This window comes from Lontra canadensis, unplaced genomic scaffold, assembly GCF_010015895.1.
Source record: "Lontra canadensis isolate GAN:19392208 unplaced genomic scaffold, GSC_riverotter_1.0 scaffold7, whole genome shotgun sequence".
In the NCBI taxonomy this organism is placed as follows: Eukaryota; Metazoa; Chordata; class Mammalia; order Carnivora; family Mustelidae; genus Lontra; species Lontra canadensis.
The window spans coordinates 32160986-32182302 of NW_022631001.1; the positions used below are offsets into that span (position 1 = coordinate 32160986).

At 40.7% G+C, this 21317-nt stretch overlaps 1 protein-coding gene across 3 annotated transcripts in view; it reads right to left on the reverse strand.

Annotated features, from left to right (window-relative positions):
* DENND2B (DENN domain containing 2B) overlaps positions 1-21076 on the reverse strand; it is a 148368-nt gene extending 127292 nt beyond the window's left edge. Inside the window, exons 1-2 of one of the 3 annotated variants that reach the window (XM_032853414.1) lie at positions 21016-21076; positions 20627-20760 (exon numbers count right to left, since the gene is read on the reverse strand). The gene's annotated coding sequence lies outside the window, so the exon portion shown is untranslated. Of the gene's footprint in view, positions 1-20421; positions 20474-20626; positions 20854-21015 lie in introns of those variants that run through there. The other 2 variants (XM_032853415.1, XM_032853416.1) reach the window with 2 other exon arrangements.
* Between the last annotated feature and the right edge of the window lie 241 nt (positions 21077-21317).

Sequence of the window (21317 nt, forward strand, 5' to 3'; positions counted from 1 at the left end):
GCTCTACCCGAACACTGAATCATGGCTCTACCACTTTGTGGAACAAATATTCTTTTTTTTTTTTTTTTTTTTTTTCAGGACTATATACAGTCTTATTTTACAGCACTCCTATTTGGATCCCTATAATGGGGAGATTCTTTATTAACAAAAGCAAAAGAATTCCCAGATGGGCCAGAATAATGACCTTATATGCTACCTTTTCTGGGGCCAGAGAAATTTTATACAGTAGAATTCTTTATAATAAGGGTGATTTAGTTAAATTTGATTTAATTTATGGAAGTTTGTAAAAGTTTTTCACATAAATTCACAAATCAGAGGGGAAATCTTTTATTAGCCCAAGGATCTCAAATTTGGGTCCAAAAACATAGTCACCCTTTTTAATGACAAATTTAATTGAGGAAGGCCTCAATCAAACATGTGGCCAGTATGTGGAAAGAAGCCTTGGCCTTTAGCACTATTCTCAGCCTGACCATCACTACTGAGATACAAAACCTGTAAGAGGAATAGACCCTGGCCGGGCCTCTCTTTTCTTCCCTAGCAGAATATAAACAAGAATCTCTACAGTTGTAAGAATGTCCGGAAGACAACCAGTATGAGAAACAATCACTAGGAAAAAGCAAAATTAATGGATCACTCTTGTTCTCACTACCTCCTGCCTGCACCCCCACCCCTGGCCCCATCGTCTCTCCTTTCCAGGTCATCAAAGTGCACTGTCAGGCTGGCTATAAATCACCATCCTGTTCATGCCATTCCTGCCATCCCCCCAAGCTCTCCATGTTCTTTTATACCTCTAGGTCTTTTGCATACACTGTTCCCACTTCCTTTCCACCTTTACTTTGCTAGCCAACTCCCACAGTCCCCCAAGCTTCAGCTCCAACAGCCCCTTGTCTGGTTGCTTTCTCTAATCCTAGGGCATCCTTTACATCTTTTCCTTATTTTTCTTCCTTTTCCTCTTGTTAATCACTTATATCACACTCTATTATAAATGTTTGTCATATTACCCTAAATGAATTTTACAGAACAAGTATTCCTCTTATATGTTTAAATTAAAAACTTATTTTTGCATCATACATAGTAGAGATATGCTTTCTAGTGTATTACAGATATTGACATTTTATAAATACTGACCTTTTTAAATTTTTTTTTTTTATTTATTTGAGAGAGAACATGAGCAGGGGAAGGAGCAAAGGGAGAGGGAGAAGCAGAGTCCCCACTGAACAGGGAGCCCAGTGAGCTCTGGGGCTCTATCCCAGGACCCTGAGATCATGAACTGAGCCAAAGGCAGATGATTAACTGACTAAGCCACCCAGGCATTCCAAATATTGACATTTTTAAGATAAAACTACTATACTATTCTTTAAAAAAAAAAATTTATTTATTTGACAGAAAGAGCACAAGCAGGGGGAGCGGCAGGCAGAGGGTAAGGGAGAAGCAGGTTCCCCGCTGAGCAGAGAACTGGACATGCGGCTTAATCCTAGGACCATGGGATCATGACCTGAGCTACAAGCATCTGCCTGTAGCAGCCACCCAGACATCCCATACATGTATTTTCAATTCTGTGATTATAAACTCTAAATGTTCAAAAAAATTTTCTTTTGGATTGAGCTTTCCTTACCTTTACTACTATTATGTAATTGGTCAAAACAATCATAGTACAAATTTTTATTAAATACAAACAGTAAAACTTTATTATAAATGCATTAATTTTTTCATTTTTAGTCTATTAGTTGCAAGGGCCAAGAAACATTTTCACATAAATAACTAGATAGGAATGAAAGAAATTTTGTTATACCAATATCAATCCTTGCACTCCTTCTGAGTTATATGTCAAAATGACACAGTTATCTATAATCAAAAACTATTTCTGCTGCTCCTCCTGCTTGTACTCTCTCTGTCTCTCTCTCTCTCTCTCTCGCAAATAAAATCTTAAAAAAATATATTTCTATTTGTTCCTTTGCTTGCTGTCCTGGGAGTTTTCACACAGAAATGCTAAGAGTCAGCATGAATAATAGCAATGGCCAAGTGGGAGCAGAGTGACTGAGAAAGAAGACAGCATGAGCACCCCTCCCTTCACTGGCCTGGAGGCTGTGGCAGTGGGCAAGCTCTCCAGAAGCATGCCCAAGCCTCTCAGGCACAAGCCAAGCCATGTCTTGGTAGAGAGCTTTCTCCTGTCATCATAGGGCTCTTCCTTCAAGTTCATATTAACAAAGATGAACTGGGAATTTGGAATGTCATTTCTCCTTTACGAAGTCATTTTCCAAAATGGGGGATTTGTAATTAGGTGATCATTAATTAAATTTACCATCACAAAATTTTTTTTAAAATGCCTCAATTCCTTAACCCTTTATAATGTGGCTGAAATGGTATCTCAATAGATTGAAAAGGACTTCTCACCAATCTCAGTAAATACAGTGCAAACAAAATAGTCTGAAACTATGAAAGGGGAATCAACAAGTGAACTTAGAAAAATGAATAAACAGGAAAAAAATATAAGCAAAGAAAAAAAAAACAAAACAGGGTAGGAAAGAAAAACAAAGCTAATTCCTGTAACGGAATGCCTTCCCCACAGTAAACACTTGATCAAACAATCAAATTTAAAAAGCAGTTGTCACTGATTCTCAAGGAGATGAAAGAGACCTTCATAATGACTACACAAGTCCAAGATGTAAAAACAGAAGATCCATCCTAAAGCAATGAATAGATATGGATGGAATAAAAACACAAGTGATGCTACCAAAAGCTAATCAAGAAAAAGATATAATATGCAGAAATGAATGAAAGCAAAAGAGAGATTCAAGAATGTACAAGTTGAAAATCATGAGAAGGAATGCAGCGCAGAGAACAGCCTGCAAATAACAGAAGTCTTTGAACAAATGGCCTCAGATCTCTAATTAAAAGTTTAATGAAAGAAGCAAACTGTCCAGAAAAGATTTTGGCCCAAATTCAAAAGATTTATAGGATCCTGAACAAAATCAACAACCACAGATTAACACTATGACAGTTTCATATCTTTGAAATATAAAGAAAAGAAAAAACTTTGCATATAGAAAAAACCCGAATCTGAATTTCTTCCAGTTTTACAGAGGATAAATTAAGGCCAAGAGATGCATAGGAAAGTCTCAGAGAAAGTATTTTTTTAATCTGAAATTATTTAACAAAGTGAGACTTCTTGAGAATATGAAAAAGAAATATCTGTTAGGGCTTTGATCTTAAGAAATTTATCTATCGCATAAACTCAGTCCAAAATATGGCTGAAGGAACAACTTTAAATGAGACAAGTGTTTAAGTTTTAAAAATACCAAGTAGGGGCACCTGGGTGGCTCAGCTGGTTAAGCATTTGCCTTGAGGTCAGGTCATGATCCCGATCCTGGAATCAAGGCCCACTTTGGGGGCTTTTTGGGACCTGCTCAGCAGGGATTCAGCTTCTTTCTCCCTCTGCCCCTTCCCCTGCTTGTGTTCTCTCTCGCTATCTCTGCCAAAAAAATAAATAAAATCTTTTTTAAAAAGTGCAATATTAGGGGCGCCTGAGTGGCTCAGTGGGTTAAGCCTCTGCCTTCAGCTCAGGTCATGATCTCAGGGTCCTGGGATCGAGCCCCACATCGGGCTCCCTGCTTAGCAGGGAGCCTGCTTCCCCCTCTCTCTGCCTGCCTCTCTGCCTGCTTGTGATCTCTCTCTCTCAGTCAAATAAATTAATAAAAAAATAAAAATAAATAAATATTTTTTAAGTACAATATTAAAATAATAATAAAATAAAATAAAATAAATGGGTAAATCTAAACAAAAAGTTTTTCAAATTAGCATATTTATTGGGCATCTACCAAGTATCAGGTACTGTCTAGGTATTAGACATAAAGATAAAATAGCCTCAAGAAAGAAACACATTAAACCAAGAGTTTTTAACCTAAGGTTAACCCTGGCAAATACCCATGACAAAGTCACAGGTAGTGCTATTACTACTGTGCTTTATTGCCTATATTCATAATTGAAAGAAATATTAAATTTCAGTCTGGTATCAATGAAAATGATGATGTAATTTTTTCCTAACCAAGCTGCAGACCCTCTGAATTCTATCCATGAACCTCCAAGAGTTACATCATTCTGCAAATATTCATTAAATATCTACAAGGCAACAGTCACTGCTAGGCACTGGGGAGGCGAAGGGGAAGAGAACACCATCTTTCAGCTACACAAATTAAAACAGTGTGGCATTATCACCAGAACAGACAGCTCAGGGGAACAAAAGTATAGTAACACACCTAAGTGTGTGTATATATAGCATATGATTAAAATTGGCAATTTCAAAGTGGCAGGGAAAGAATGGATTTCTTTTTTTTTTTTTTAAGATTTTATTTATTTATTTGACAGACAGAGATCACAAGTAGGCAAAGAGGCAGGCAGAGAGAGAGGTGGAGGCAGGCTCCCTGCTGAGTAGAGAGCCTGATGCGGGGCTTGATCCCAGGACCTTGGATCATGACCTGAGCCAAAGGCAGAGGCTTTAACCCACTGAGCCACACCCAGGCGCCCCGAAAGAATGGATTTCTTAACAAATGACATTAGGACAGTGGGAAAAAACTAAGTTAGCATGGGCTCTAGGGCTCAAACCTGAACCTGAATCCCATTTCTGCCATTTTTACTAGCTGAGCAACCATACCTACATCATAAGTTTGTTAAAAGTATTAAATGAGTCAGTACAAATGAAACATATGCCTGGAATATAATATGCACTCAAAAGATTAGCTATTATTAGTATTATTATTTCATAACAGAGTAAGTTCCAGAATGAGTAAAGATTTAAATGCAAAAAATAACATCATAAAAGAGTTACATGAATATAGAATGGATATTTATCTGATCTTGCTGAGGAAAGACCTTTTTAAGAATGACACCACAGGTAGAGAAAATTACTTAAAAGACTAATAAATTTTACTACATTAAATAATTAAAATGTTTGTATGTGGAAAACGATAAAGTTAGAAGATAAATGATAAAGTCAGGGAAATGTACATAGTATATATGATGAGTTAATACCCTTCATATTAAAAACATGGATAAAATCAATAAAAATACATGAAACATGTAAATCACAAAAGAAATATAGATTATACAATATAAATATAAATGGCATCAAGCTTATGAGAAAATATTCAACCTTGGTAACAATCAAAGAAATGCAAATTATAGCAACAATGCAAAACCATTTTAAACTTATCAGATTTGCAAATACTATTTTCTTTCTTTTTAGTTTGGTAGGGACAGCTGGAAAGGGGCACTCTCACCCTAGCAGAAGTACACACAGGTTAAAGAAATTTTGGAGACTGATTTAGCTAAGTATAACAAAAGCCCTTAAAAATGTTCATTTCTTTCATCTACCCATTTTATTTCTATAAATGTATCCTCCAAAAATAATCAGGGAAGAGAACTGTGTTAGAATACAAAGGGTTTTTATAACAAAAGGGTGGGGGGAACCAAATGTAATTTAATAGATTAAATAAATATTTTGTATTTTGTGGATGTATGTTTATTTACGTTTTACAGTGTTTGTGTATATATTCTGGTATATAGACATATAGATATATAGATAGATACATCATAATATATCTATATATATAGATATATCATCTCTATATAGTGGGATTTGGGGTTATTTTTGTTTGTTTGTTTCTGTTTTCTCATTTTCCTAGAGAGAATATGAATGACTTGTGTAAAATTAGGGAGTGGGGGAATGTCCCATCCCTGAGTTCTTGAAAATGATGAGTAGAGACGAAAGACATGTAAATAAATAACTAACAATAATACAATAATAATCATGCTCCCAGAGTAGAGAGAAGGGCTTGATCCAGCCTAGAGCTGAGTTTTGGAGGATGAATTTGCTAGGGAATGAAGCAGAGTATCAAGTACCAAAAAAAAAAGAAAAGAAAAGAAAAGAAAGGGGAAAAGAGCCTATTGTGTTAGCAAACGACACAATTTTGGCATGGCAAGAAGGGTGGCTGAGTGTGAAGGATTTGAAGTAAAAAGCCAGATGACAGACATTTCTGAATGTCACATTAAATGAGTTTGGGATTACCCTGTCAAAGAAAATTCAATAAAGAGCTTTTATGATTCATATACACAAAGCTCAAGAAAAGGCAAAATAAACGGAGATAACAAGAGTGGTCAGGGGTAGGTACAAACTTCTAGAAGGTAGGATAAATAAGGGACATAATGTATGACAAGATGACCGTGGCTAACACTGCTGTATGACATATAGGAAAACTGCCAAGAGAGGACATCCTAAGAGTTCTCATCACGAAGAGATAAAATGTGTCTCTCTTTTTGCCTTTTTTTTTTATACTGTGTGTATACGAGACTATGGATGTTAGCTGAACTGATTGTGGTAATCAATTCACAATATATGTAAATCAAAACATCATGTTGTACACCTTAATCTTATACAGTGATGTACAGCAATTATTTCTTAATAAAACTGGAAAAAAGAATTCTTTTTTTTTTTTTTTTAAAGATTTTTTTTTATTTATTTATTTGACAGAGAGAGATCACAAGTAGGCAGAGAGGCAGGCAGAGAGAGAGGAAGGGCGGGGGGGAAGCAGGCTCCCTGCTGAGCAGAGAGCCCGACGCGGGACTCGATCCCAGGACCCTGAGATCATGACCTGAGCCGAAGGCAGCGGCTTAACCCACTGAGCCACCCAGGCGCCCCTGGAAAAAAGAATTCTATTTTAAGTAGCTGTAAAGATCTGAAAAAAAAAGGAAGAAAGGCAATGACAAATGGTAATAGAAGAGTGGTTAAGGGCAGGAATGCGGATACTATCTTGGGAGAGACATAAAGCAACCATCTGGAGTGCTGGAAATGTTCTATATCTTGATTTGAGTGGGGGTTACATGCATGAATACAAACGTTGAAATCCAGTAAGCTATACACTTAATATTTGTGCACTTTGTTATTCCTCATAAAAAAAAGGAAAGAGTTTTTAGCAAGGAACTATAAAATTAAACTGTTTTAGAATGATCACTCTGGGAAAGAGGCTGGGAGACTGACAAGAACATCCAGGGGCAGGCCTTTTGAGACACTGAGGATGCATTCCAGGAAAAAAAATGGTCAAATTTCTAACTGCGTTGGAGGCAAGACAGTGAGAAGGGCTTTTGGGAAATGGAATTGACAAGACTTTGAGTATGATTACCGAGGAAAAAGAAGAAATCAGGGACGACTCTGATACCCTTAAAGGAGCTCATGAATACAGGAGAAAAACGAGCAGCTTTACAGAGGTAAGTACTGAACAGGGAAAATTTGAGATGCCTGTGGGTCATCCAGCAGCAATGATGATACACACTACCTACCTGCCAGGTCATCTAAGCATTTTATATGCATTAATTTATTTATCCTCACAAAGACCTTAGGAGGTAGGCACTATTACTAGCCCTTTCACAGATGAAGAAACTGAAGCACAGAGAGGTTAAGGGACTTGTCCAGGATCACATATGAGAAAGGGTAGAAAAAGCATTTGAACCCAGGCCATCTTGGTCAAGAACTCATGCTCTTGGGATGCCTGGGTGGCTTAAGAGTTAAGCAGCTGCCTTCAGCCTGGATCATGATCCCAGGGTCCATGATCCCTGGATCATGATCCCAGGGTCCTAGGATCAAGTCCCGCTTCGGGCTCCTTGCTCAGCGGAGACCCTGCTTCTCTCTCTGCCTCTGCCTGCCACTCTACCTGCTTGTGCTTTCTCAAAAGAAAGAAGGAAAGAAAGAGAGAAGAAACAAAGAAAGAAAGAGAGGGAGAGAGAGAACTCATGCTCTCAGGGTAACCACTGAGATACAAGTGATGTACCCCTGCCATAAAGGAAATAGTTGAAGCCCTGGAGATAGCTAAGATCTCACAGGAAGAGAGTATACAAAAATCAAGAATAATAAAACATGCTTCTCAGTGCTGTTGCAAGGGTTAATTGAGATAATATTTACAAACCCCTTAGCAATACACAGGTAACAGAGTCAGCATTCAACTGAAGGAACCTATTAAGGATAATTCTTCAACAAAATAGTATCATACTAAAGAGCCTAGGTTAGATTAAAAGAAGTTTAAGGGACATAACAGCCAGATAGAGTGTGTGGTTATAGGTTCGATGTTGGTATGGAAAAAATGTTGAAGATACTTAAGGGTCAATATGGGAAATCTGAAATATAGTCTGGGCATCAGTTAAAATAAAAATATCCTGACCAGGGAAAGTGGAGAAAATTGAAAATGAGATAGAATGAAAAACAGTATGTATGATCTTGCTTTATTCAAAAAACAGATACAAACATGTACATATTTTTCTAGAGAAAAATTTCTAGAGAAAAAGAGAGAAGAGGGTGCACTAAGATATTAACAGTGGTGATCTCTAGGTGACAGGAAAGTGAATCTTTTTTTTTAAAAAAGGTACTATGAACATACTACATTTTTAGAAAAATCAACTTGGAGTTGGAGAGAAAGATTATTTTATATTTTGTAATTTTCTATTAAAAGAGCTCACAGACACAAATAACTAGAATAAATCTCAGACAGTGGACAAGCTGGCTCCAGATGCCAAGCAAAGGAGGGGAACACAACCTCACTCCAATTGGCAATGCACAGGCTCAATGTAACACTCTTCTGTATCCACCTTCTTTCGCCTCTCCTTTGTTGAGCAGCTGTCTTTCCATAGGATGAGGAGATTTAGCACCATTACCTCCCTCTCATTTTTGCCAATCCCTCTAAGTGAACAAAACAACATGCACCTCCTGGCATCCCCATAGAGAGCCAACAAAGCAGGCAGAAGTGAAGAGCCTGAGAAATATTGAATACTATGGGGCGCCTGGGTGGCTCAGTGAGTTAAAGCCTCTGCCTTCGGCTACAGTCATGATCCCAGGGTCCTGGGATGGAGCCCCGCATCGGTCTCTCTGCTTGGTGGGGAGCTTGCTTCCCTCTCTCTCTCTGCCTGCCTCTCTGCCTACGTGTGATCTCTGTCAAATAAATAAATAAAATCTTTAAAAAAAAATACCGAATACTGCATACTCTGTCTGCATACTCATACTTTGTCTACTCCGTAGGCAAAGTGACTTTCAAGAGGAAGGAGGAAAGTTCTAATGGAGAAGCCTCTTCTGTGGGATTACACAGATAGAAGAGATTCAAACTTGAAACCGGAAAGATTTCAGACTTTAATAAAGGTTTCATCAGAGAAGTTCTACCCTTAATGGAACTTCCCAAATTTAAGGGCAAAGAAGCTAATTTTCATTTCTCATAAATTTAAAGATAGGGTTAGAGAACAGGGGCAAGATGGACAGGAAGAACCCAGTGTGGGCAAAATAAGTGAAGAGGGATGCACCACTGCTGAAACACTCCTCTCATGGCTACGAATCCCAGGAAACTGCACAGCTGCCAGGTCTACCTGGTAAATCCCAGTGGACCGGTTGAGGACCCTCACCCACCCTTGTTCATCTTCAAAACTGCCTCAGCATTCAGCATATCGCCTCTTACATATTGCACAGCAATTAACGGATTCAACAAATGAATGCAAGCATAAGTGAACAGTCTGAGCTGAGGGTTTAGGGACTGAGCTACATAACTTTGGGAGCTAAAAGAACTTAGCATGAAATAGAACCAAATGTTAATATCCTAACAATAACACTTGATGCAATACGATCAAAAGATTCAAACTCTAATACTGAGCACAGTATGAGGTGTTTAACAGGTGCTGCTCAATAAGTATTTGTTGGATGTTAATGCTCCAGGATTTTTCTGCATCCCAAACTCTCAGATCCAAATTTGAGATATTATTTCAAAGTCTGTGTTCTCACTTACACACGGACTTTTACAGTTTTTCCTTGTAGTTGGAAAAAGATTCCTGAGGATGGAAAAAACTTTTAAAGTATCATACCCTGTGCCAATATACTGGCCTGGTAAGGGTTGTATCAATCTAGTCTCATCAGCTCCAGTTGAAAACTTATGTGGACTACATGGGGCACCTTGTGGCGCAGTTGGTTGAACGACCAGCATTTGGTTTCACCTCAGGTCATGATCTCGTGGATCAAGCCCCACATTGGGCTCTTGAGCTCAGTGCCTAGTGTGCTTAGGATGCTTTCTCTCTCTCTCTCTGCCCTCCCCCGCCAAATAAATAAATGTTTAAAAAAAAAAAACTTATGTGGACTACATGAATGGGCCAGGGTTTCAACACAACCCGTCCAACCAAAGAATTGTGAGCCCACAATTTTTGGGGGCTCCTGGGTGGCTCAGTTGGTTAGGCGAGTGCCTTCAACTCGGGTCATGATCCTAGAATCCTGAGATAGAATCCCACATGGGGCTCCCTGCCCAGCATGGAGTCTGTTTCTTCCAATGACCTCTCTCCTCTCATGCTCTCTCTCTCTCTCTCTAATAAATAAATAAGAAAAAAAAAATTTTTTTTTTTAATCCAGTACCAGGCTGAGGTCCCTGGATTCCTGACTCTCTAGCCATGATGAAGCAGCTCTAACAGAGAAGCCCAGGCTCTCTTTTGGAAGCTGCTCCCATTCATTGTCCATCTGCAACTTCTGCCCTTCCCCATACCCCCTGCCACAAGCTTCACACCTTGTATAGCGTTATCTTCTACCCCTACTTTCCTGACCTGGATTTTCTTTTCTTTTCTTTTTTTTCTTTTAAAGATTTTATTTATTTATTTAACAGAGAGAGAGAGAGATCACAAGTAGGCACAGAGGCAGGCAGAGAGAGAAGGGGAAGCAGGCTCCCTGCTGAGCAGAGAGCCTGATACGGGGCTCAATCCCAGGACCCTGAGATCATGACCTGAGCTGAAGGCAGAGGCTTAACCCACTGAGCCACCCAGGCGCCTCCCTGACCTGGATTTCTTAAGATGGATTACCATTTAGATACAGAAATTTCATTTATAACGTATATGAAATTAAATAAAGTAAAAAACTGGTTCTTCAGGGTTCTTACTCCCAAACTCCCCTAGAAATCTGGGTACATACATCTTTTGTCAGAAATGTATATATCGTCTTCAAAAAACACACAATTTCCAACAACAAGAACAAAACAAACTGAAATGTTACTAGGCCGCAAACTACACTAATACTTCGATTGTTATAAGGGCCTTCTAACTCCTCCAAGACTCCAAAGTTATTCTTCAATTCTAATCCGTTTTCTGTACTACATTATTGGTCACCTTTATTGGAGAGAAAATACAGACTAATATTTACAGTATTTTCACATGCCTCCCTGTAATTCTAAATTTAAAGTATCCAATAATATTCAAGATCCTCCAGGATATGGGGCTCCTGTCTGGCTCAGTTGGTAGAGCATACAACATTTGATCTCCAGGTTGTGACTTCAGGCCCAACATTGAGAATAGAGATTATGTAAAACAAAACAAAAAAAAAAAAGAAAAAGAAAGAAAGAAAAAATCCTCCAGGATCTGGTCTTATCCAGCTTCTACAGCCTACTATATCTCCCATGGAGCTCTTTCATAAAGTTGCTGCTTCAATTAAGATGACCTAATTTCCATCCCACACAGCCAACATTTTTTCTGGGCCTTTGCTCTCAATATTCCTAATCACTTTCCTACCCCCAAAGCTCCTCCTTGATTCTGAACGCAGCACTGTACAGAGGAAAGAGAACTGACATAGGAATCAAAATACCTAAATTTCAGATATGGCTCACCATATCTGAACAAAGGACAAGTCCTCTGTTTCTCTGGGTTCAGTTTCCCCATCTATAACCAAGAAGCTGAACTAGATCATCCTAATAGTCTTTCCAGCTTAAAAAACAACAACGGGGCACCTGGATGGCTTTCTCAGTTGAGCAGCCAACTCTCGATTTCGGTCAGGTCACAATCTCGGGGTCCTGGGATCAGGCTCTGCACTCAGCAAAGAATCATCTTGAAGATTCTCCCCCTCTGTCTCTTCTCCCAATTACTTGTAAATCTTTAAAAAAATAAATGACAACAACAACCCCATCTCTACAATTCCTATACACCCAAACAAATTCAATCCTCCTTCAAGGCCTCCACAAATTTTCTCTAAGCACTCCAGTCCATACTATTCTCTCCCTTCTTTTTTTTTAAATTTTTTAAGATTTTATTTATTTATTTGACAGAGAGAGATCACAAGTAGGCAGAGAGGAAGGCAGAGAGTGGGGGGAAACAGGCTCCCCACTGAGCAGAGAGCCCGATGTGGGACTCAATCCCAGGAACCTGAGATCAAAGCCTGAGCCAAAGGCAGAGGCTTAACCCACTGAGCCACCCAGGCACCCTATTCTCTCCCTTCTTTGAACTCCTGTCAGAAACCCAAAATAAATCAAACAGTGGATTTGTTCAACTCAGATTTTCTCTCTCTTTTTTTTTAAGATTTTATTTATTTGAGAAAGAGGAAGAGAGAGAATGGGCAGAGAGTGGAAGAAGCACGCTCCCTGTAGGGCTCAATCCCAGGACCCTGAGATCATGACACAAGCCGAAGGCAGACGCTTAACCAACTGAGCTACCTCAAGTCAGATTTTCTGAGCATTTCTCTGCCACATATTATGGCAAAGCCTTGGTAACAAATATAAAACCAAGACCCAGACCTGAATGTATCACCTGTATATCCCTTTCTTCTCTGCTATTTTTATCCAAGTGAAGTCATGTTAAACATGAACGTCAAATGCAAATGACACCACTTACTCACTTAAATATTTAAAGAAAACTTTCCATGTACTGTTCTAAAAAGTAAAGATACCAGTAAACAGATAAACCAACTCCCTCATTTCAAGGAGTTTATTTATTTGTGAAAGCAAACAGGAAAAACACACAAATACGTAATATAATTTTAGGAAGAAAAACAAAGGAAGGATTAAAGATTCACTAAGAGTGGTTTACATAGGATGGTCAGGGAAAGCCTTGTCAAGGAGATGCATTTGAGCTGATACCCAAATGAAGGAGGGTAAAAACTAGCAGTATTCAAGATGAGTACCCCAGGTACAGGGCAAAGGCTCTGTGACAGAAGAGATGGGGAGGACGGTGGACAGCAGGTGGAAGGACTACAGGTTAGAGCACTTAAGAACTTGGCAACTGGACTCTAAGTGTGATGTGTGGGATTCCATAGGAGGGCTGAAATTAGGGACAGACATAATACTTTGGTTGCTATATGGAGAAGAGACTGGGAAGGGAGTAGAGGAGTCAAGACCAGTTAGAGGCTATACAGAACAAGTTAAGTGCTTGGCATTCAGTCTCTGCCTAGATTCACCACATCCTGGCTCTTCCTCTTTTGAGCTGTGTGATCTCAAAAGAGCTCGTTTCTCTATATGCTCACTTATGGATATGTCATACAAATTTCAAAACAAAAATCAACATAATGCACTATGCTTTTCCTTAAAGAAAAAAGTCTTCTTCAAGGAGTAATGTGGATTATAAAATATTCTCAATACCATTGCATCATCCAACCATCAGCCCCATCTTAACAGAGACCATCACAATGGCCAAAGCAGTTACACCACCTGCCATGACATTCTCCCTTCTAACTTTGTATATAAACTTTTATATCCTGGAAATTTGTCTGAGTGTAAAAGCCTCTCATTCCTGACAACATGTCACACTCAGCACCCCTGCCCCCAGTCCCCAAGGCCCTAAAAGTTACTATACTAAAGCCAGAATATTCCTTAAAACAAACAAACAAACAAATAGCATCACAACTTAGGAGAAAAAGAGGGAAAGAAAACGGAAATAATCCAAATACATATCCGGAGAATCATCTAGGAGGGTTCTTCCCATCAATACACAGGAATCACAGCGCCTTCAACTAGTTACAGTGAGTGTTCATAAAAATGACCTCAAGTGATAAACATTTCTAACTGAACAAAGGTCTAAGTCAATGAGGGGGGAAAAAGAATTCTAACTTTTTTATTTCTTTACTCAATTTCCACCGTACTACATGCCCTTCAGTTTTTCTTCCCTGCCCAATCCACCTATCTCCCCACACCCAAGGCCCTGATGACCTACCAGGTCCAACCCCCACTTTTTAAAAAATATTTTACTTTGAAGCAATCTCTACACCCAACGTGGGGCTCAAACTCACAGCCCTGAGATTAAGAGTCTAATGCTCTACTGCCTGAGCCAGCCAGACATCTTTTGATGTGACTTCAATCAAATCTGAGCCTCATATCCTGAGATCTACCCTGGCCCTCCAGGGGCCAGTAACAGTGACAAATACATGGGAACTAAGTAGGCAGCTTGAATGTGGGCAGGGCTGGGCACATGATACTGCTCTCAAAGTAGCTTTCTCGCTCATATCTAAACCAGGAATAAACCAAAGCTAATAAATGTTATTTTACCCATGCCTCTCAGCAAAACGATTTCAAACTAATTCTGACCACTGAGGTACTCATGGGGATTTTTTGAATGGTCTGAAGTAAGATACAAAGTGGCCTTTGCCCATCTCCCATAACTCTATTATCACTTTCTGTATAAATATTTTATTCCTAATACTATTCCAATTTAAGATAATGTCAATTTCAAGACCTGTCAAAACACATACATGGAAAAGAAAAAAAGAGCAAAACAAAACCCTCACAACTGATATTTCTGATTAATTTGACATTAAGGACACAAATGAACCCGTTGATCTTAAATCCCATTTTTCCATGTTCGCCCTAACCCTATATAGTACTAAATATTTATTTGTAAGCTGGGTTTTCTTCAACTCTGGGTCTCCATGTACAGATTCTGGGGTCCACTGAGAAACAAAAGCTTTGTCATCCCTCCCATACCAGTACAACATTTGAAGAGAACTTCCATCCCCCTTAGGTTCCAGGGTTAGAATCACTCCAGTTTGTGTAGAAACCCATTGGGTCTAAGCACCTAGAATCCATCCTTGGCCAAACCAGACCTTCAGGAAACACCTCTGCACCTAGTCCTTACTAAATACGCGGTACTTCTGAATGCAGGGGATATTACGCTAAGCGGAGTTCCTGGCAACAGAAAATGTAATTTAACACAACTGATAGCAAAAATAAATAACTAGGCCCTGTTTACTCACTAAAAAATATATCCCACATGGTCAGCCTCCTTGTCACCTAGACCAGAGGGCAGAGTGATGTACAAATGGCCACTTCTCAATGGCAGCATTCTAATCAGGAGTTATCCAACACCCACATCCAAAATCAATTCCCCATCTAATTTCTTAACTTGACCCACTCGCTGATTCTTCAAACACCTAATATGAAGCATGTTCACTGAAAAAAAAAGTTATGAGAGAACAAACAGACACTTGAAAGCACTAGCCCAGTACTTTTTCCACAGTGGATATTCAACAAATGATGAACACAAGAAAGAGTGTATGAATGAGAGTAACACAGACGAGTGTCTGACAAAACATTCCAAGACAAGGACTCCCTGATGAGAGGCACTTTCTGCTCCACTCCAATTAGCCTTTAGGGAGAAGGAGGGGAAATCCACAAATATCTAGATTCAAACTTGTCCTTAGTTTAATTAACATCCAAGATCCCTACTTCACACCAAAGGAAGACTAAAAGCCACCAACCTTTATACATGCCCACTCAAAGTTAGTTTCCAGAACACTGACAATCAGGTTTCTCAGCATATTCTAATCACTATGGCCCTTTATCACAAGGGTCCACTAAAAAGGTTCTTATTTCTTATGCTATTAAAAGGGTTAGTAGATTCGTTCTATCATATTTGCTTGGGGATCCTAAATTCTGGTATAAACAAATGATTCTTATACTTCTAGAAAGGCCCTGAATCGGCTAGTCTGTTACTTTTAGTGTAGTCTTACAAAGGCTGGATTCTTTTTAAGCTCTTAAAAGGACTTACGCAAAATTCTTTTGATAATATTTTTTAGAAGATCATCTCCAGAGTTTTCAGAAGTTACACAATGATTCATGCTAATAGGGGGGAAAAGCACATTTTATTTCCAAAAGGCTCCCTTCACCAAAAGCTGTAATTGCTAACATATCTGATATTGACTTCCTGAATTAAAAAAAAAAAAAAGCAACAAGTATAATCATAGGTCTGAAAAGAGAAATGTATAAAGAAAAATACAGAGTGCTCAGCTTGGTTAGCCAGACAAAGGGAAAGAAAGGATGAGTCCAGAGGGGCAATCTGCACATGTGGTGGCTGCCCCTGGAGTCCTTGAAAGACAAGTTGTTCACTCTGTGAACATCTATCTGTCTGTTGAAGAGGGATGGGAAAACAGTGAAAATAAGCCACGCTAAAAGAAAACTCAGGCTAAAGACAAGGAGATAATCTGAATCATCATCAGTCTGGAAAGCTCAGAAAAGTTTCCTAGAGAGATTGTGAAATCTCTTGAGAGACAGCAAATCACTTGAGAGAGATTTAAGGATATCTGGAGGCAGAGTAAGTTAAAATGGTCAAATGGTTCCACTGGAGAAATGGAGATTACATCTGAGATGTAAAATTACATCCAGTAGTATTTTTCTAAGCATTCAGCTACCTTAGAAAATCTAAGTCACTCCTTGAATAAATGATAAAAATAACAAATGGTTACCACATATAAAAACACTAATAATCAATTGTATGAGTAAGCAATGAACCAAAAATGCAACTAAACATTTCTGACATTTAGGGGCGCCTGGGTGGCTCAGTGGGTTAAGCCTCTGCCTTCGTCTCAGGTCATGATCCCAGCAGAGAGCCTGCTTCCCTATCTCTCTCTCTGCCTGCCTTGCTGCCTACTTGTGATCTGTCAAATAAATAAATAAAATCTTTAAAAACAAAACATTTCTGACATTTACATAAGAGCACCGCCAAAGTCACTATTTGAGACCCCAATTCCCAAAACTAACCTCAAGAGCATTCTCACAAAAACTCCTACCCAAGATTACCAGTCAACTAATAAGGAAATTTGCCATTCTCTGGAGGAAATCCTAGCTGATTTTCCTTTCTGATCATAACCACAGGCTACAGATAAAACAAAATGGCTTTCAGGTGGTACAAACTACGAGAAGGAACCGCAGAACTAATCAGGGCATGAACTCTGGCTGGACCTGGGGATTACCCTCCTTTAGATGAACTAGAATAAATAAGCTAAGAGATTGCCCTGACATCAAACTCCAGGCACTTCTAAATAAAAGTGGCAAAGAAGAACTTTAACCCACATCTTTGGAGTCTAAATCCCCTACAGTGAGAGGTCACATTCTTCTGAGATCCAAAACCCAAACTGAGTCATGTCCTCACACCATTAGAGCTGCTGCTGAGAATTATACCTATCAAAGCCCCATTCAATGGGGCAAGCTCTCCAGTTAGAGGCTTTTTAAGGTAAAAATGGTTATAGAGAACTAAGATCATATTTTGGGTTTACATTTTGTATGTTACAAAAAACTATGGCTGACTCTAACATTAATTAAAATAAAAATTCTGTAGTTGACAAACTTCATTTTTCTGCTTTTTTTGCACAACCCCCTTCCTCACTACCTGATATTCCTTGCCTAAAAACCAAATCCTCAGGGCACTGACCAGTTCAGAGAAAAAGACCTAGAGGTTGCACATGGAAGAACCAGACATCTAGATTGTATTCAAAGTGGAGACAATTCTAATAAAATGGCTCCACCCACTACTGCCCTTCCTGAGCCCATTATCTGCAGAGAATCAAAGGGTCTGGCTATAAACTTGGGTATTCAAAGGCCCTGTAAGCTCCCTAGCTGTGTATATGAACAACACAATTAACTGGTAAGAAATGCAGAGGGGTAGGAAGAGCTCTGAACATCTCTAAATCCTTGTCCCATTCCTTTAAAATTCCCACAGAGTAACTCTCCAGAGTCCTCTATTGTTCCTCCACAAAAAAAAAAAAAAAAAAAGGAAATAAGTGTCCATTTTCTCATAACTGATCTTATTAAGAAAGGTAATCTCAATTCATTTTTATCTTGCCAGTACCAAATTTTAAAATTCAGCATTTTTAAGAAACATGGGAATACTGGGGGGATAAGGACACCTCAACTTAAATGAGATCTTTAGGGCAGAGGCCTTGGTTTGGGAGCTCAACTTTGCCTCCTAGTAAAGGCTCTTAAACAAATGACAACATTGATCTCTGTCCCAGGGTAGTCGTAAAAGAAAGAAAAACTTTCACCAAAGCACTGCAACCCATGTGGGGAGCATAAAGGATAAACTGCTGGGCGTGCTGTTCGGCATACACATTCCAGTTCCATTCACATTCCCTAGTGCTTGCCTGGTCAGATCCAGCTCTTTTCTAGATCCTCAGCAGCCCTGTGGTCAGTGCAATGAGTTCCTACCCAGGGAACCAAGCTATTGGAGGCTATGGTAAATGCGGCAAGAATTTAAACACCCAAGTATCTTGGCTACCTTCACTTTTTTTAACCTCCTGAATTAAGAACTACATCTTGCACCTTACCTGTGACAAGCATATCACACTGCTGTTCCCTGGTGTCACATTAATCCTAAAAACACTGCTTTGCCCATCACTCCTTCTCTCAAAAATCTTTGAAAGTCAGACAGTGTGTATAGGATAAAATTACAGCTCCTGAGCCAGTATTCAAGCTGACCAGTCCACTTCAGCTTAACTTCCCACATCCCATTACGGAAGGCAGCTGTGGAAGCGCGAGCTTTAGAAGGAGACAACCCGGAGTTAGAACTCTGGCTCTACCACTCACTGCTTGTGCGATCTTGAGCAAGTTACTCATCTTCTGGAATCCTCTCTTTAAAACAAGAATCCCCTCTCTCTAAGACAAGAATGACAATACCTACTTCAAATGACTAGAGGATGAGAGACAGCACGGCATGTGGCACGGAGTAAGATGCTCAGAAAGTATTACTTTTCTCGCCAGCTCCAGTCCAAATGACCTATTCTCTCTCTTGGAAATTCTCCCCAGGATCTATATTTCTCTCTCCCTTAGAAACTCTCTACCAGTTTCAGGGCCACACTTTGCTTTAACGCCTAATTGAAATCCTTTCTCTTCTAGGAAACACACTGGCTCATAATCCTTTTCTCCTCTGAGCTTCTATAACTAATTCTTATATTCTAAGCCAAGGGATTGGGATCAAAATTTTTTATTCTTCTCTTCTGTATCACTCCTCTTTCTTCAGTAAGTCCACAAACCCAATAGCAAAGTTTTTACTAATCATCAATCACTAAGTTTTCCATAAGAAATACTTTAAAGAGAATACCACTCCCCATATACACTTGAACAAATCTCCCCCGTATCATGTGGAGTTATTTCCCAAAAGTAAGAGTTACCAGATAAATGGAAAGGAAGTTTGTACCTACGAAGTCACAGGGGAACGCTCAAACAAGCCAGCAGAGTCCAGGAAGCCTTTACTTCACTCCCTGCATTCAACAGGCTCCTCTTGAGCTCTTCCTTTGTGCAGTCCTTAATTCAGTACTAGAGACAGACTGTGACCAATATGGACTCTACTTCTGATCAGCTTTCTGAACCTAAACCATTTCTGATACTTTAGATATGCCTGTTTCTGAAAAATCTCATCAGTGAAGTAATTTACTTTCTGAAAATACTACCTGGAGAGGGGAAAAAAAAACACAATAACACATCACTTGGGTTTTAATCTTGCGGCCCTATCCCAGGACGGTCAGTCCAAGTGCGTGGATGTAAGAGATAACTCAAGCTGTCCGGGAGATGAAATAATGACCTCTCTCCCATTCCCAAGACCCTGATGTCTAAACAACAGAAACACCTGCATAGGGATAAAATCAAGAACTAGACTAAGGCAGCATTAAGCAAATTCTCTCACTTAGTGAAGAAGGTGAAGAAGTTATTTTATTCATATTCAAGTAACTGTAAACAACATTCATATAAAGGTCCCAGGAAAATAAGCTCTTTAGAAACATTTGAAAATGTTCACTCCCTTGAATTCTATTAAATTCCTAAATTCTTGGATAAGGTAGAACAAACATCGGCTAAAGTGTATTATTCCATTAGTCTTGAGTCACTTAAAAAATACATCTTTAATACTTAGTGCACTTTTAAGGAGAAGGACAAAAATGGAAAGCTAATCAGTCACAAAGAGTCGCAGTTTAATTTGCTGAAGTGATAGAGTGCAAAGTTAATTTTCCTTTGTTTGAGTTCCGTGTGTGTGTGTGTGTGTGTGTGTGTGTGTGTGTCCGTCCGTCCCTCAAGGAGCCTGCATACAAGCTGCCATAGCTCCAGGTAAGGGCTCGACAGCCACAGCAGTGCCCCTTGGGTGAGTCCAGGGGACAAGGCGGCATACCGAGCCCACTCCCGGGACAGCCTGCAGTCTCCTCGCTGCACGCAGCTCTGTACTTCCCCAGACCCTGGTCTCGCGGCTCCCCACCCCCAACCGTGTGGCCCTAGCCTGCCGGAAAGCACAGCCTGCCTGGACCAACCGCTGGGAGGGCAGTCCCCACCACCCCGGGAAGCTGCCCCTCCGCCCTGCTCCTCTGCTCCTACAGAGGCCCCGCGAGTGTGGGCGCTCGGCGCGAATACTTACGGAGCTGGAACTCGGCGGAGGCTAGGAGCGGTGAATAGCGGGGAAAGGACTAGGGCTGCAGCGGCGGGCAGGGCGCGGCGGAGCGGAACCCGCGCCCCTCCTGGAGTAAGGGCACGGGCAACCCTCCCTTCCTCCAACCGCCCCCCCTTCCCGACCCGCGGGAAGACCGGCTGTGAAAGCCGGGGCGGCGGCCGGACGCACTTACCTCTGAGCTCCCCAGCCAGGCTGGGCGCTCGCACTGATGGGGGCTTGTCTGGAGCCGCGCAGCCCGGGGGAGGAGCCGCTCCGGGAGAGAGGGCGGTGGTCCGGCAGGCATCCGCGCCCCAGGCTGTGCCCCGGCTGGAGGGAGAGAGATGGGAGGGAGCACGGATTTGAGTGGAGGGGGGCGTGGAGGAGGTGTGCCTCCACCCGGGACGGAGAGGGTGGGCGGCTGGAACCCGGTAGAGGGGTGTGCTCCGAGGCACTGAAGAGAACAAGAAAACCGCGCGGAGAGTACGGAGCCGGGAGGCAAGGGGGTGGGGGGAGGAACCAGGGCTGGGAAAATGGGGGTGGTGGGCTGGATGAGGAGTTGGCCCGCAACTGGTCGGCCCTCACCTCGGCACCATCCGAACAAGAATTGTCTGTATCTGGAGCAAAGCACAAGGGGGTCTGAAACTTTATGTCATTTTCTCATACACACGTGACCCCCCTGCAGTCCAGATGGTTTCAATCACTGGAGGAAAAAAGCGGATCTGCTGGTATGCATGAAAAGCCGGAGTTGGGAGAGTCTGGGAAAAGCTGCCTGTACAGCTTGCCTGCCTTCAAACAAACCGATGAGCTCTTTCCGTTCTCCCAGCCCCCGGCCTGGGGGAGCCCTGCAAAACCCAAAAAGACATGACAAGAAGCTACATTTGGAA